The following is an 11,273-nucleotide window of genomic DNA, read 5'->3' on the forward strand; positions in this document are numbered from 1 at the left end:
GGCCCATATTGCTAGATTCCCACCAGGAACTAATAAAGACGATAAGGATGGAGGAAATGGAGAGGATGTGTGAATCAAAGTGAAATAGTCTGAAAATTTTCACATCCTTTAATCTCTTGAAATATAACTGAAAGTTTTATCAGAAGTAACTGGGGGAAAGTCAGAGTAAAAGTTTATGCGAAGATTGAAAGAATGGAGAAAGACCTAATAAGAGCATCAGCAGACACAGTAAAGAAGTAATGATATATTTAGTGCAAAAGCCTATCCAAAAAGGGAAGCATATGGAAGAAGGCCATAGCAGGTTACTAAAAGCCGGCGAGTAAGTTTTGACCTCGTGAGGAAAGTCTTTGGAGATTCCAAGAGAGCTACAGACACATTCCCATTTTGAGTCCTTTTAGTCTCAGTCCCACAAACCCAGAGCCTACACTGGGGATTAGCAATGCTTGGTGGTTCAAGTTCCCTGGGAAAAGGCTTAGAAGAGGCAGAGAGGTTTAGTTGGCTTATCTCAGCATCAGACATGATTACACATCTAGGAGCTGAGATATTTGAGCCCTGGGGAGACTTTCATATATGTGAGGAGGACCTGCAGTTCCCCAGCCTGTTCCTGGAATGCTACAATTCTGGGAATTTGCTAGTCCTGCACTGTGAAGGCATACTCAGACCTACACAACGGTTCCAAGAGCCGAGAACAGTTACCTATTAGGGGGATGCTGGAGCTGAGATAAAGGCAATGACCAAGGGAAGGTCCTGGGAAATTATCTGACTGGACGTGCTATGTGTGAGCAGCGAGAGAAATGTCAATGGGTATTTCCATCTAGACGGCCTATAAAATCTCTAGAGAAGGTTTGTAAAGATAGTGAACCCATTATTAGACAGACACAATTGCATACAATTATCATTCAATTGCTATAATGAGTAATGTAATCTCATTATGAGAGTACAGGCCTGCTGACCAATGACATCCTTGCTATAATTGTTAAAATTACTAGCTCAGTGTGGCTTAAAAAAATTTTTTAACTGCATTGCTCTTGTATTCAATGGAACACTCTCCTTTAACACAGTGTTGAATCATAAGCCAAAAAAAAAGCCCAGAGAAATTTCTGCAGATAAACCAGTGAAGAGAATGCATATTATATATTATTGTCAATATAATCACTCTATGAAGAGGGAAGGGGAGAAAAAAGGAAGTAGAATGAAAAACAAGAGGCTCCAACCCCTAGACACTGAAAAACATTCAGATGTTTGGGATTAAAATAAAATTTAAAAGGAAACCTTCCAGGAAGGAGGGGAGCAAATGGAATCTGAGGTAGCTTAGGTGCTCAGGAAGCATGGAAACGACTCTCCAGGGTGGCACACAAGTCAAACGTGACTTGAGTGGCCCCACCTACCACTCCAGAAGTGCCAAGATGGATGTCAACCCCAGACCTGGAAATTAACCCACTATTCTACAAAGGTGGCAGAGACAAAAATATTCATGCTACAAAAAAGAAAATTTTTTTTCACTGCAACCCTGAAAATCTGAGAACCAAAAGAACCCGTCCTCAACAACTGGCTTGACGTTAATGGCTGAATTTCTGCCTAAAACCATCTGCTCTCTCTTCTCCTTGGGAAGAGAAGAACAAGGAATGGACAAAAAGGAAAAGAATCTAATTGCAGCAGAAGATTAAGGAACACCGTCTCCTTGGATGGAGTCTGAAGGAAGGAAGAGATAAGGAAATAACAAGAGAAAAAGCAAAAAACTAATATAAATTTCATGATAAGGATGGAGACCCCACGTTCTGATTCTGTCCACAAACTCAGGCTGCTTTGCCAAACCAGCCTGTCCACCGGGGGCGCTGCTGAGGCTGTCTAGCTGAAAAGGTCACATTGGGCTCGGAAAGTCCTCACTCTGATGGTTCAGGCCATTGCCACCGCGGGGAGGGATCTTTGCCGCCATGGCAAGGGGGTACTGGAAGACATACTGCAGCGGAGCAGAAGGGTTGTGGTGGAGGCTGCTGCTGCTGCTGCCATGGGAGAAGAGGACCAGAGGGAGGTGGTGGGGGCTGCCCACTGGAAGGCAGTGGTGGCATCATGTCCGTTGGAGGTGTTGGCATCATAAGTTTTCCTTGATGAGAGCAATAGACCCCAGAGCCCACAGGTGTACTTCCCAGGTACCAATCCATTGGAGGAGGGCCATGGTGCCCAGGCAGGAGGGGGCCCTGGTTCATCTGTGGTGGTGGTAGCTGTGTCCAAGGGAGTGGGGGTCCATTAAGGTTATGCTGCATGGGATGTCCAGCATGTCCACTTGTCAAGCTGGGCAATAGGTGTAGGAGACTGGGGACCACCTCCAGGAGCAGTTCTGTGCATGCCATTGTAGGACCAACTCTGAAACACCAGAATTCATCATTCAGGGTGGGCAGCTCTGGGTGGTAGACATGGCAGACAGGGGAGGTGGGTTGTTGGTGGGAGCAGCAGGCCCAGGAGCACTGACCAGGGGCGTGGTGGTGGGCCCAGAGGCGGAGACCACAGGTGCTTCACCTGGTTCAGCCATGAGATTGAACCATCCATGCTTTCTTCTGAACTGATTGGGAGTCAGCAGGCCTTTGGAATACCCAATCAGAAGCAGCGCAGCCACACTTGATCCACACTATGGTATTGGTAGTGCTGTGGGTCTCTGAACTCTACCAGGTTCTTATGATCCTGCTCTTGTCTTCCTGAAGGGTCCTATTCAAGCAAGCCAACTACTGAAGCTGCATCTTCCATAGATCATTCCAGTCTTCAGGGGTCTCAATACCCTGTTTCAGGATGTTTCTTGTCTGTTCCATGGCATTCTTCACAGTCTCTATGGAGCTGGTGGTAACTAGGGCAAGAAATGGCTCACCTTCTGCACACAACATCAGGTCATCTTGGTGCCCAGCTTTCCCTTCTTTGACAGACCCTTTTTCCCAGACCAGAACCTTGGTATTATACTCCTTCTCTGTGTTCTTCAGGGTGTCCCCTCTGGGCCCAATCAGCAGCCCCATGAAGTTGATTTCTGGATATGCATCTTGTACAATCATTATTTTATCACTCACACATTTTGTTGGAGGTTTGTAATCTGCAGGAGTCTTAAAATCAGGGTTGAGGGCAACCATCTCTGTGATGAGGTTGTGCCACTCGTCTTTAGGCATTTGGTTGGTGTGCAACTTGCGGGTGTTAAGTAAGCCTCTTCCCCTTGCTATTGTAGATGGGCTTAGGGAAATGGGACCTGTCCTGAGGGTTAGGGGAATGCCCATGTCTCCTGTGTCCAGCAGTTGCAGATTGTTCCCAAATAAGTCCGGGGGGGGGGATAACTGTAGGCAATCCTAGATTCACCATCTTCTGTTTCATTGGATCTTGGTTCCAGGGGCTCCTCTTCCATTTCATACTTGGGAAGTTGAGCAGCATCATGGCATGCACTCTGGTCACCATGGTGACCCCCAGACCAGGTGGTGGTGGCTTCTTCGTGAACCTTCCAGGGGGAGGGGATCTGATTACGTTGCTATGGAGCACGTGGAGCCCGTCGTCTCACCACCCCCTCACCCCACCAGCGACTGGGCTAGACATATTTGGTCCATTTTTTGAAAACTTTTTTTTTTTTTAAGATATAGACAGCGAGAGAGGGAATACAAGCAGGAGTAGGAGAGGAAGACGCAAGCTTCCCGCTGAGCAGGGAGCCTGATGTGGGCCTCTATTCCAGGACCCTGAGATCATGACCTGAGCTGAAGGCAGATGCTTAACAACTGAGCCACCCAGGAGCCCCTGAAAAAGTTTGTTATGAAACACTAAGCCTCTTGTTGCCTTCATGGTTCAGTCAGTTAAGTGTCTGCCTTTGGCTTGAGTCATGATCTCAGGATTCTGGAATTGAACCCTGCTGGGGCTCCTTGCTCAGCTAGGAGCCTGCTTGTCCTTCCTCCTGTCCTTCTTCCTCTTCTTCTGCTCCTCCCCCTGCTTGTGTGCACTCTCTCTCTCTCTCTCTCAAATAAAAAAATATTTTTTAAAAAGTAGTAAGCCTTACCATCTCCTGTGAAATTATCATAAATTACCTGTTACTAATGAGAGTTAAATACTAAAATATATTGTTTACTTATTATATTCAAATATTCAAAGTTATCCCAATAATAATGTTATTAGTCCTATAGCAGACGGTGTTAATGCCTTACCCAAAGCCCTTGGCCTTCGTCGCTCCACACTCAAGCTGTCTACTATGAATATCTGTGAGTTTCTGCCTGAGAGTGTTTTACTAGCTTCCAGAACATTCAGGACCCTGCACAGGCCCAAATGAAAGTGCTGAAAAATTAATGTCCCCCAGGCAGCCCTCAGCCAAGGAGGGATAGGAGTTAAGAGTTAAATATTCCCTTGGTTGAGATAACTCTGACGTGTATTTTCTACACTGGCTCCTAGAGCCCCACAGTAGGATTGCTTTCCAGTTTCCCACAGTGTTAACTTGCAAGAAGACATACTTTTTATTGGCTTCTTTCCTTTCCAGTCTTCCATCCCCAGTCCCCAAGCAGCACTTTCAGGGATTTCCTCCCAAATTAACAATTAGCACTCTAGTCCTTGTCTTAGGGTCTAATTCTGGGGTAAGGCCAACTAAGACACCTACTTACATTTTCTTCCTAACATCCTTTGTTGGATGGGAAAGCCAGTGGGATGTAGGGTGGACATCCATGGCCTTGAGTACATCCATGGGAATATGGTGTATGTCATTGTGTTACAGTAGAACAAAGGATTATTGTAAACATGTAACTGACTGACCATGACACAAGAAGCAATTGCAGCTCCATAGAGGATGGGACCCAGGAGAACAGTGCCACACCTTATGATCTCTCTCCTTCTAGTCCAGTCCCAGGCTTCAAGAGCATTATTTGGTAGAAAATGCCTGAGAATACCCTTTATTTCTGATGAGCCCCAGATGTGGGTACAAGGAGACAGAAAAATTAGAAGTATTTCCTTTTTTGGTAACTTAAGGGGAACTCTTCCGTCTCTTCCTTCCTTCCTTCCTTCCTTCCTTCCTTCCTTCTTCCTTTTTTCTTTCTTCCTTTTTTTTAAAAGATAGGTGAGGCAGCTCAACCTCAACATATAAAATGATGTAATAGACCTCCAAAAATCCATTCCCCATAAAAGCAAGAACACTGGATAAAATGATCATAATCAATGTTTTCAGTACTCAAAATAATTAATTAAAGGTTCACAACAATATTAGGAATGTTTATTCCAGAAAAGTAGCTGAATCTTGGTAAGAACAGCAAATACTGTGGCATTTTAACTTGCTCTAATCCTACCCCTTCTCCCCATTTCCACAGTAGCCTTGAAAACCCATGAAATCACAATTATGGGAGCTGGGAAACCGAACAGCTTAGCATTCACTGGAGGGAGAATAGAACAGCCTTGAAAAGTCCCTAAAAAACCCAACCCCAGAGAATTGTCACTATTTGACCTGTCTGGCAGTTCACTTATGCTCCACTCTTAGAGCTCACCTTTACTTGACCTCACTCAGAACTTTCTCTGTGCAAACAACTCTACCTGCAGGGCATTTGTAAAAGCAATCATTGGCAATTATTTAAAATCACAGCTGCCTGAGATGGTATAACAAGTTGGGGTTAACAAGAGGCTGACCAAAAACTTTAAAAGAAAAAATTGGGGAATAGGATTTCTGTAAGTGCTTCAAAAAGCTCTGACATACTGTCAGGAATCAAGAAGACCACATGAGGGGCCCCTGGGTGGGTCAGTCAGTGAAGAGTCTGCCTTCGGCTCAGGTCATGATCTCAGGGTCCTGAGATGGAGCCCCACATCAGGCTCTCTGCTCACCAGGGAGCCTGCTTCTCCCTCTGCCCCTTCCCCTGATCATGCTCCCTCTCCCTCTCTCTCTCTCTCTCTCTCTCTCAAATAAATAAATAAATAATTAAAAAAAAAAAATAGAAGGCCACATGAATGTGCTGGGCTGTGCCTATGCCCAAAAAAGATCTCCAATACCGAGGCTCTTCACAAGCAGGAAATGAAGCACAGAGGCACAAAATTGCCTGCTGGAACATTCGAAGCCCTGAAACATGGACTGAGCCTCTCAGCAAATGCTGGGACACATACTGACTCAAAGCATTTAAAAAAATATCCTTGCTCCATGGATAGCTGACTATGATGCTAACCATGCAGAGACTTCAGTGGCCACACACAACAAATTAATACAGATTTTATAGAATGAGTCCAGGAAAGTCACTAAACATACTACAGATCAATATCTCTTATGAATGTAGATGCAAAATCCTTTTAAAAAATTAGCAAACTGAATTCAGCAACATCTAAAAAAGGCTATACACCATGGCTAAGTGGCATTGATCACAAGAATGTGAAGTTAGTTTAACACACAAAAATCAATGTAGTACACCATATTAATAGAATAGAGAACAGAAACCACACGATCATATCAATGGATGCAGAGAAGCATTGAACAAAATCTAGCACCCCTTCATAATAAAAACCTTCAAGAAACTAGGAATAGAAGAGATCTTACTAAACCTAAGAAAGAACATTTACGAAAACTCCATAGCCAAAATCATACTTAATGGTGAAAGACAGCTTTCTCCTAAGATCAGGTACAAGATAAGGATGTCCTTCTACAAGGATTCTCACACCTTCTACTCAATATTGTAACATAGGTTATACCTAGAGCAATAAGGCAAGAAAAAGAAATGAACCACACACAGATTATAAAGGAAGAGGTAAAGCTAGTCACAGATGACATGGTCCTTTATGTGGAAAATCAAAAGGAATTGACACCAAAATTATTAGAACTAATAAGCAAATTCAGAAAGGTTGCAAAATACAAGATCAATATACAAAATCATCTGTATTTCTATGCACCAACAATGAGCAATATTAAAATGAAATTAAGAGAAAAGTTCTATTTATAATAGCATCAACAAAGAAATAGGAATAAAAAGGATACATTTACCAAAAGAGGTTACAACATAAAAATAAACAGATGACTCAATTAAAAAGTTGGGCAAAGGTTTGAGTAAGCCTTTGGCCAAAGAAGATCTACAAATGGCCAATGAACACATGAAAATATGTTCAATATCATTAATCACTGGAAAAATAAAAGTCAAAACCACAAGGAGATACCACTCACCAGGGTGGCTATCATCAAAAGGACAGACAACAGCAAGTACTGACAAGAAGGAGGAGAAAGTGGAACCTTCATCCGCCACTGGCGGGAATGGAAAATGATGCGGCCACAGGGAAAAACAGTCTGTCAGCTCTTCACAGAGTTAGACATAGAGTTACCATATGACCCAGCAATTCCCCTTCTAGTTAGATACCCAAGAGAATTATATCCACACACAAAAACCTGTACATGAATGTTTATGGCAGCATTTTTAATGATAGCCCCAAAGTGGAAATAACTCAAAAGATGAAGGGATAAACCAAACTTGGTATATTTATTTGATAGATTATTATTCAGCCATAAAAAGTAATAAAGCTCTGATACATGCTATACCATGAATAAATCTTGAAAACATGCTTGGGGCACCTGGGTGGCTCAGTCATTGGGTGTCTGCCTTCGGCTCTGGTCATGATCCCAGGGTCCTGGGTTGGAGACCCGCATCGGGCTCCCTGCCCAGCGGGAAGCCTGCTTCTCCCTCTCCCAATCCTCCTGCTTGTGTTCCCTCTCTCGCTGTGCCTCTCTCTGTCAAACAAACAAATAAGAAAGAAAGAAAGAAAGAAAGAAAGAAAGAAAGAAAGAAAGAAAGAAAGAAAACATTATGCTAAGTTAAAGGAGCCAGGCATAAAAAGCCACATATTGTATCATTCCATTTATATTAAATGCCCAGAATAGTCAAATCCATAGAAACAGGTTAAGAGGTTAGTGGTTTTCCAGGGGCTGGGGCTGGAAGAAATGGGAAATGGCTCCTGATAGGTAGGTAGGTGGATAGATAGATAGAGGTTTTTGGGGGAGTGTTGATACAATGTTCTGCAATTACATAGTAGCAATGGTTGTAGAACTTCGTGAATGTACTGAGAACTATTGAATCATATACTATAAAGGATGAATTTTATGGTATCTGACTTTTATCTCAATAAAGTTAAATAAATAAGTTAAATAAAGTATTTTTAAAATAAATAATAAATATGATGATAATAATAAATTATTAATAATGAATAATAAAATTAAAATAAATAAGAAAACATAAGAAAAAAGTGGATGGGGCAGGAATACTTACCAGCGACAATCTCAGTATAGGGAAGTCACGTGGCCTCCTGGGTAACCTCAAGGCAAAAGCCCTCAATTTATTTTCAGCATCTTTTGAATCCATCAGTGTAACTTTGGGGTACAATAGGGGATGACAAAAGCTTGGGTATTCTCTTCAGAAAGCTTGCTGAAACATCCGGTTTGGGTGCAGTTTGTGGGGGTAAATGAAGAGAACACTCCTCCTGCTTGAGCACCTGTCCCTTGGCATGCCAACAGAGAGTGATGGGTACAAACGTGTATTTATAAACTGCTTCAAAAAAATGATTTAGACCTGACTCGCCTGCTAAAGGGGAAGAAATTGAAAGAAAAGATTGCTTCAGGACCAGCTGCATGGCTGTGTGACCTGTGCAGCCGTACCTGGCTCCACATTCAGAAGGATCTTGTGCTTGGTTTAATGTTGTGCTGTTGCTGTCTTAACATTCTTTTTTTAAATGATTTATTAAAGATTGTGTATATTTCAGTAAGAGAGAGAATGAGCAGGAGGGAGAGACAGAGGGAGAGGGAGAAGCAGGCTCCCCACTGAGCAGGGAGCCCAACAGGATGGCGGCTGAATCCCAGGGCCCCAGGATTCCAGGACCCCAGGATCATGACCTGAGTCAAAGGCAAATGCTTAACTGACTGAACCACTCAGACGCCCCACAGCCTTCAAATTCTTAATGACTGTTTCTCCAAACTTGTGTTTTGTAAGGGAAATCTGTGGAGCATGAGTGTAAGCAGAAGAGACATGGGCAACACGCATGCCCACAGTGGTCACCCCATTCACATATAGCATTCATGATATCTCATGAGCACCAAATCCAGTGCATCTATGAGGCATCAAAAGTTCAGTGACACTAAAAATGAATACGAGTAATGTTTATGTGTTATGTCTATGACGGAATATACAGAGCCACTGACAGTCCCCAGAAATCACATTTCCCCCCATAAACTGTAACTTGCTAAGATAGCAGGGTGTTCTAAGAAACACAAACAACCCAGGGACCCTATTATATCCTTTCTTACTCCCGTTACTGCATCCCATTAGCTAACCACTTACTCCAAAAGTGATGATGAAGAAAAGGGAAAGATATAGCAACCTATAGTTCCTTTGTTTTCAGTTTTTCCTTACTCATCAGTAAGCCAAAGGTGGACCAGTGGTAGAATGTGAGGACATCAAGAATTGAAATTAAAATATTTGGCTTCGTTTTGTGTAGGATTTCCACTGTTCCATTAAGAACGCAATGCACGTTGTGAAGTGTGTAAACCTGGTGATTCACAGACCTGTACCCCTGGGGATAAAAACATATGTTTATAAAAAATAAAAAATTAAAAAAAAATAAAAATAAATAAATAAACAAATAAATATTTTCTGGAACAACAACAAAAAAAAGAACGCAATGCACGTGCATGTATGAGCTACAAAATAGTGATTATGTGATTTTGGCAATTCTGCGTACAGGTTAAAAGTAGCATTGGGGGGAGCCTGGGTGTCTCAGCCGTTAAGCGTCTGCCTTGGGCTCAGGTCATGATCCCAGGGTCCTGGGATTGAGCCCCTCATCGGGCTCCCTGCTCAGGGGGAAGCCTGCTTTTCCCTCTCCCATTCCCCTTGCTTGTGTTCCCTCTTTCCCTGTCTCTCTGTCAAACAAATAAATAAAATCTTTTAAAAAAAGTAACATTAGGTAATACAAAAATGAATGGTAAAATTCATGCTAGTAATTCAAATTTTTAATTTTTATTTGTTTAAAACCACCTTAGGGGGGTGGGGTTATGGACATTGGGGAGGGTATGTGCTTTGGTGAGTGCTGTGAAGTGTGTAAACCTGGTGATTCACAGACCTGTACCCCTGGGGATAAAAATATATGTTTATAAAAAATAAAAATTTTTTTAAAAAAAAAGAAATCACCCTAAAAAAAAAAAACCACCTTAAATAGCAAACAAAAAAACATGACAAGTCAAGAGAGAGAGAGAGAAACCATGGGAGATAGGATAAAGCTTTCTATTTTAGTACCTTTATTGGCACTTTTTTCCTGCTTTTTGAACAAATGGCCCCACAATTTCCTTTTGCGCTGGGCCCTGCAATTTATGTAACTGGAGATTGCCTTGATAACTAAATTCGCAATTTTCAAAAAGTCTGCTGCTTCACAAGCCTACACTTTTTATGTTGGAGTCATTGTGTGGGTGTAAATTGTGTGAGTGGGTGTGTGTTAGCAGGGGTGGGGTGAGGTGGGAAGGTGCTGGAAAGCAAGCTGACAGTGGCAAGTCCAAATTAAGAACATACAGAGGGCTTTCAAAGGTGGTGGTAGTTGGACTTTCTGAGGGGCTCACTCTCCACATAAGTTATAGAAAAAATGCTGAAATGTTATCATCTTAAATTTTCCAACTCAAATGACGATGGGGACGTGGGGAGGAGTTTCAGCTTCACCATGGCAGCAAAAATATTTCAGAAGCCTGAGTGAGCCAGTTCTCCCTCAAAGCTAAGTGTACAGAATGTGAAGGAACATCCTAATTGGTCATGAATGTCATTTGTTGTGAGATACAAAGCCCTCAAGCTATTCTCCATGTTTTACCTTGGCCATTTTTGTGAGAAAGAGTTGCTGCCTCCCAGTGCCCAGGCAGTGAGTGTTTTCAAACACACCACCTCTCTCACCACATAAAATGAGTTTTGGGGGCACCTGGGTGGCTCAGTGGGTTAAGCCTCTGCCTTTGGCTCAGGTCATGATCTCAGGGTCCTGGGATCAAGCCTCACATCAGGCTCTCTGCTCAGCGGGGAGTCTGCTTCCCCCTCTTTCTCTGCCTACTTGTGATCTCTCTCTCTCTCTCTCTCTCTCTCTCTCTGTGTGTGTGTCAAGTAAATAAATAAAATCTTTTAAAAAATAAATTAAATAAAATGAGTTTTGGATTATTTACTCTCTACATCTTGACATCTGTTTGAAGTATATATTATCCTGTAATAGGCAAAAGATATTTTAAAGATACAAAACTGAAGCTCAGTGAAAGTCAAATCATCCACTCAAAGGCACACAACGAGCTGAAGAAGAGGCCAAAT

General features: G+C 42.5%; 1 pseudogene; it reads right to left on the reverse strand.

Moving 5' to 3' along the window:
• Nucleotides 1-1,781: 1,781 nt before the first annotated feature.
• LOC116583100 lies at nucleotides 1,782-3,351 on the reverse strand (annotated as a pseudogene).
• Nucleotides 3,352-11,273: the final 7,922 nt, after the last annotated feature.

The sequence above is a fragment of the Mustela erminea genome, chromosome X, assembly GCF_009829155.1.
Source record: "Mustela erminea isolate mMusErm1 chromosome X, mMusErm1.Pri, whole genome shotgun sequence".
NCBI classification, from domain to species: Eukaryota; Metazoa; Chordata; class Mammalia; order Carnivora; family Mustelidae; genus Mustela; species Mustela erminea.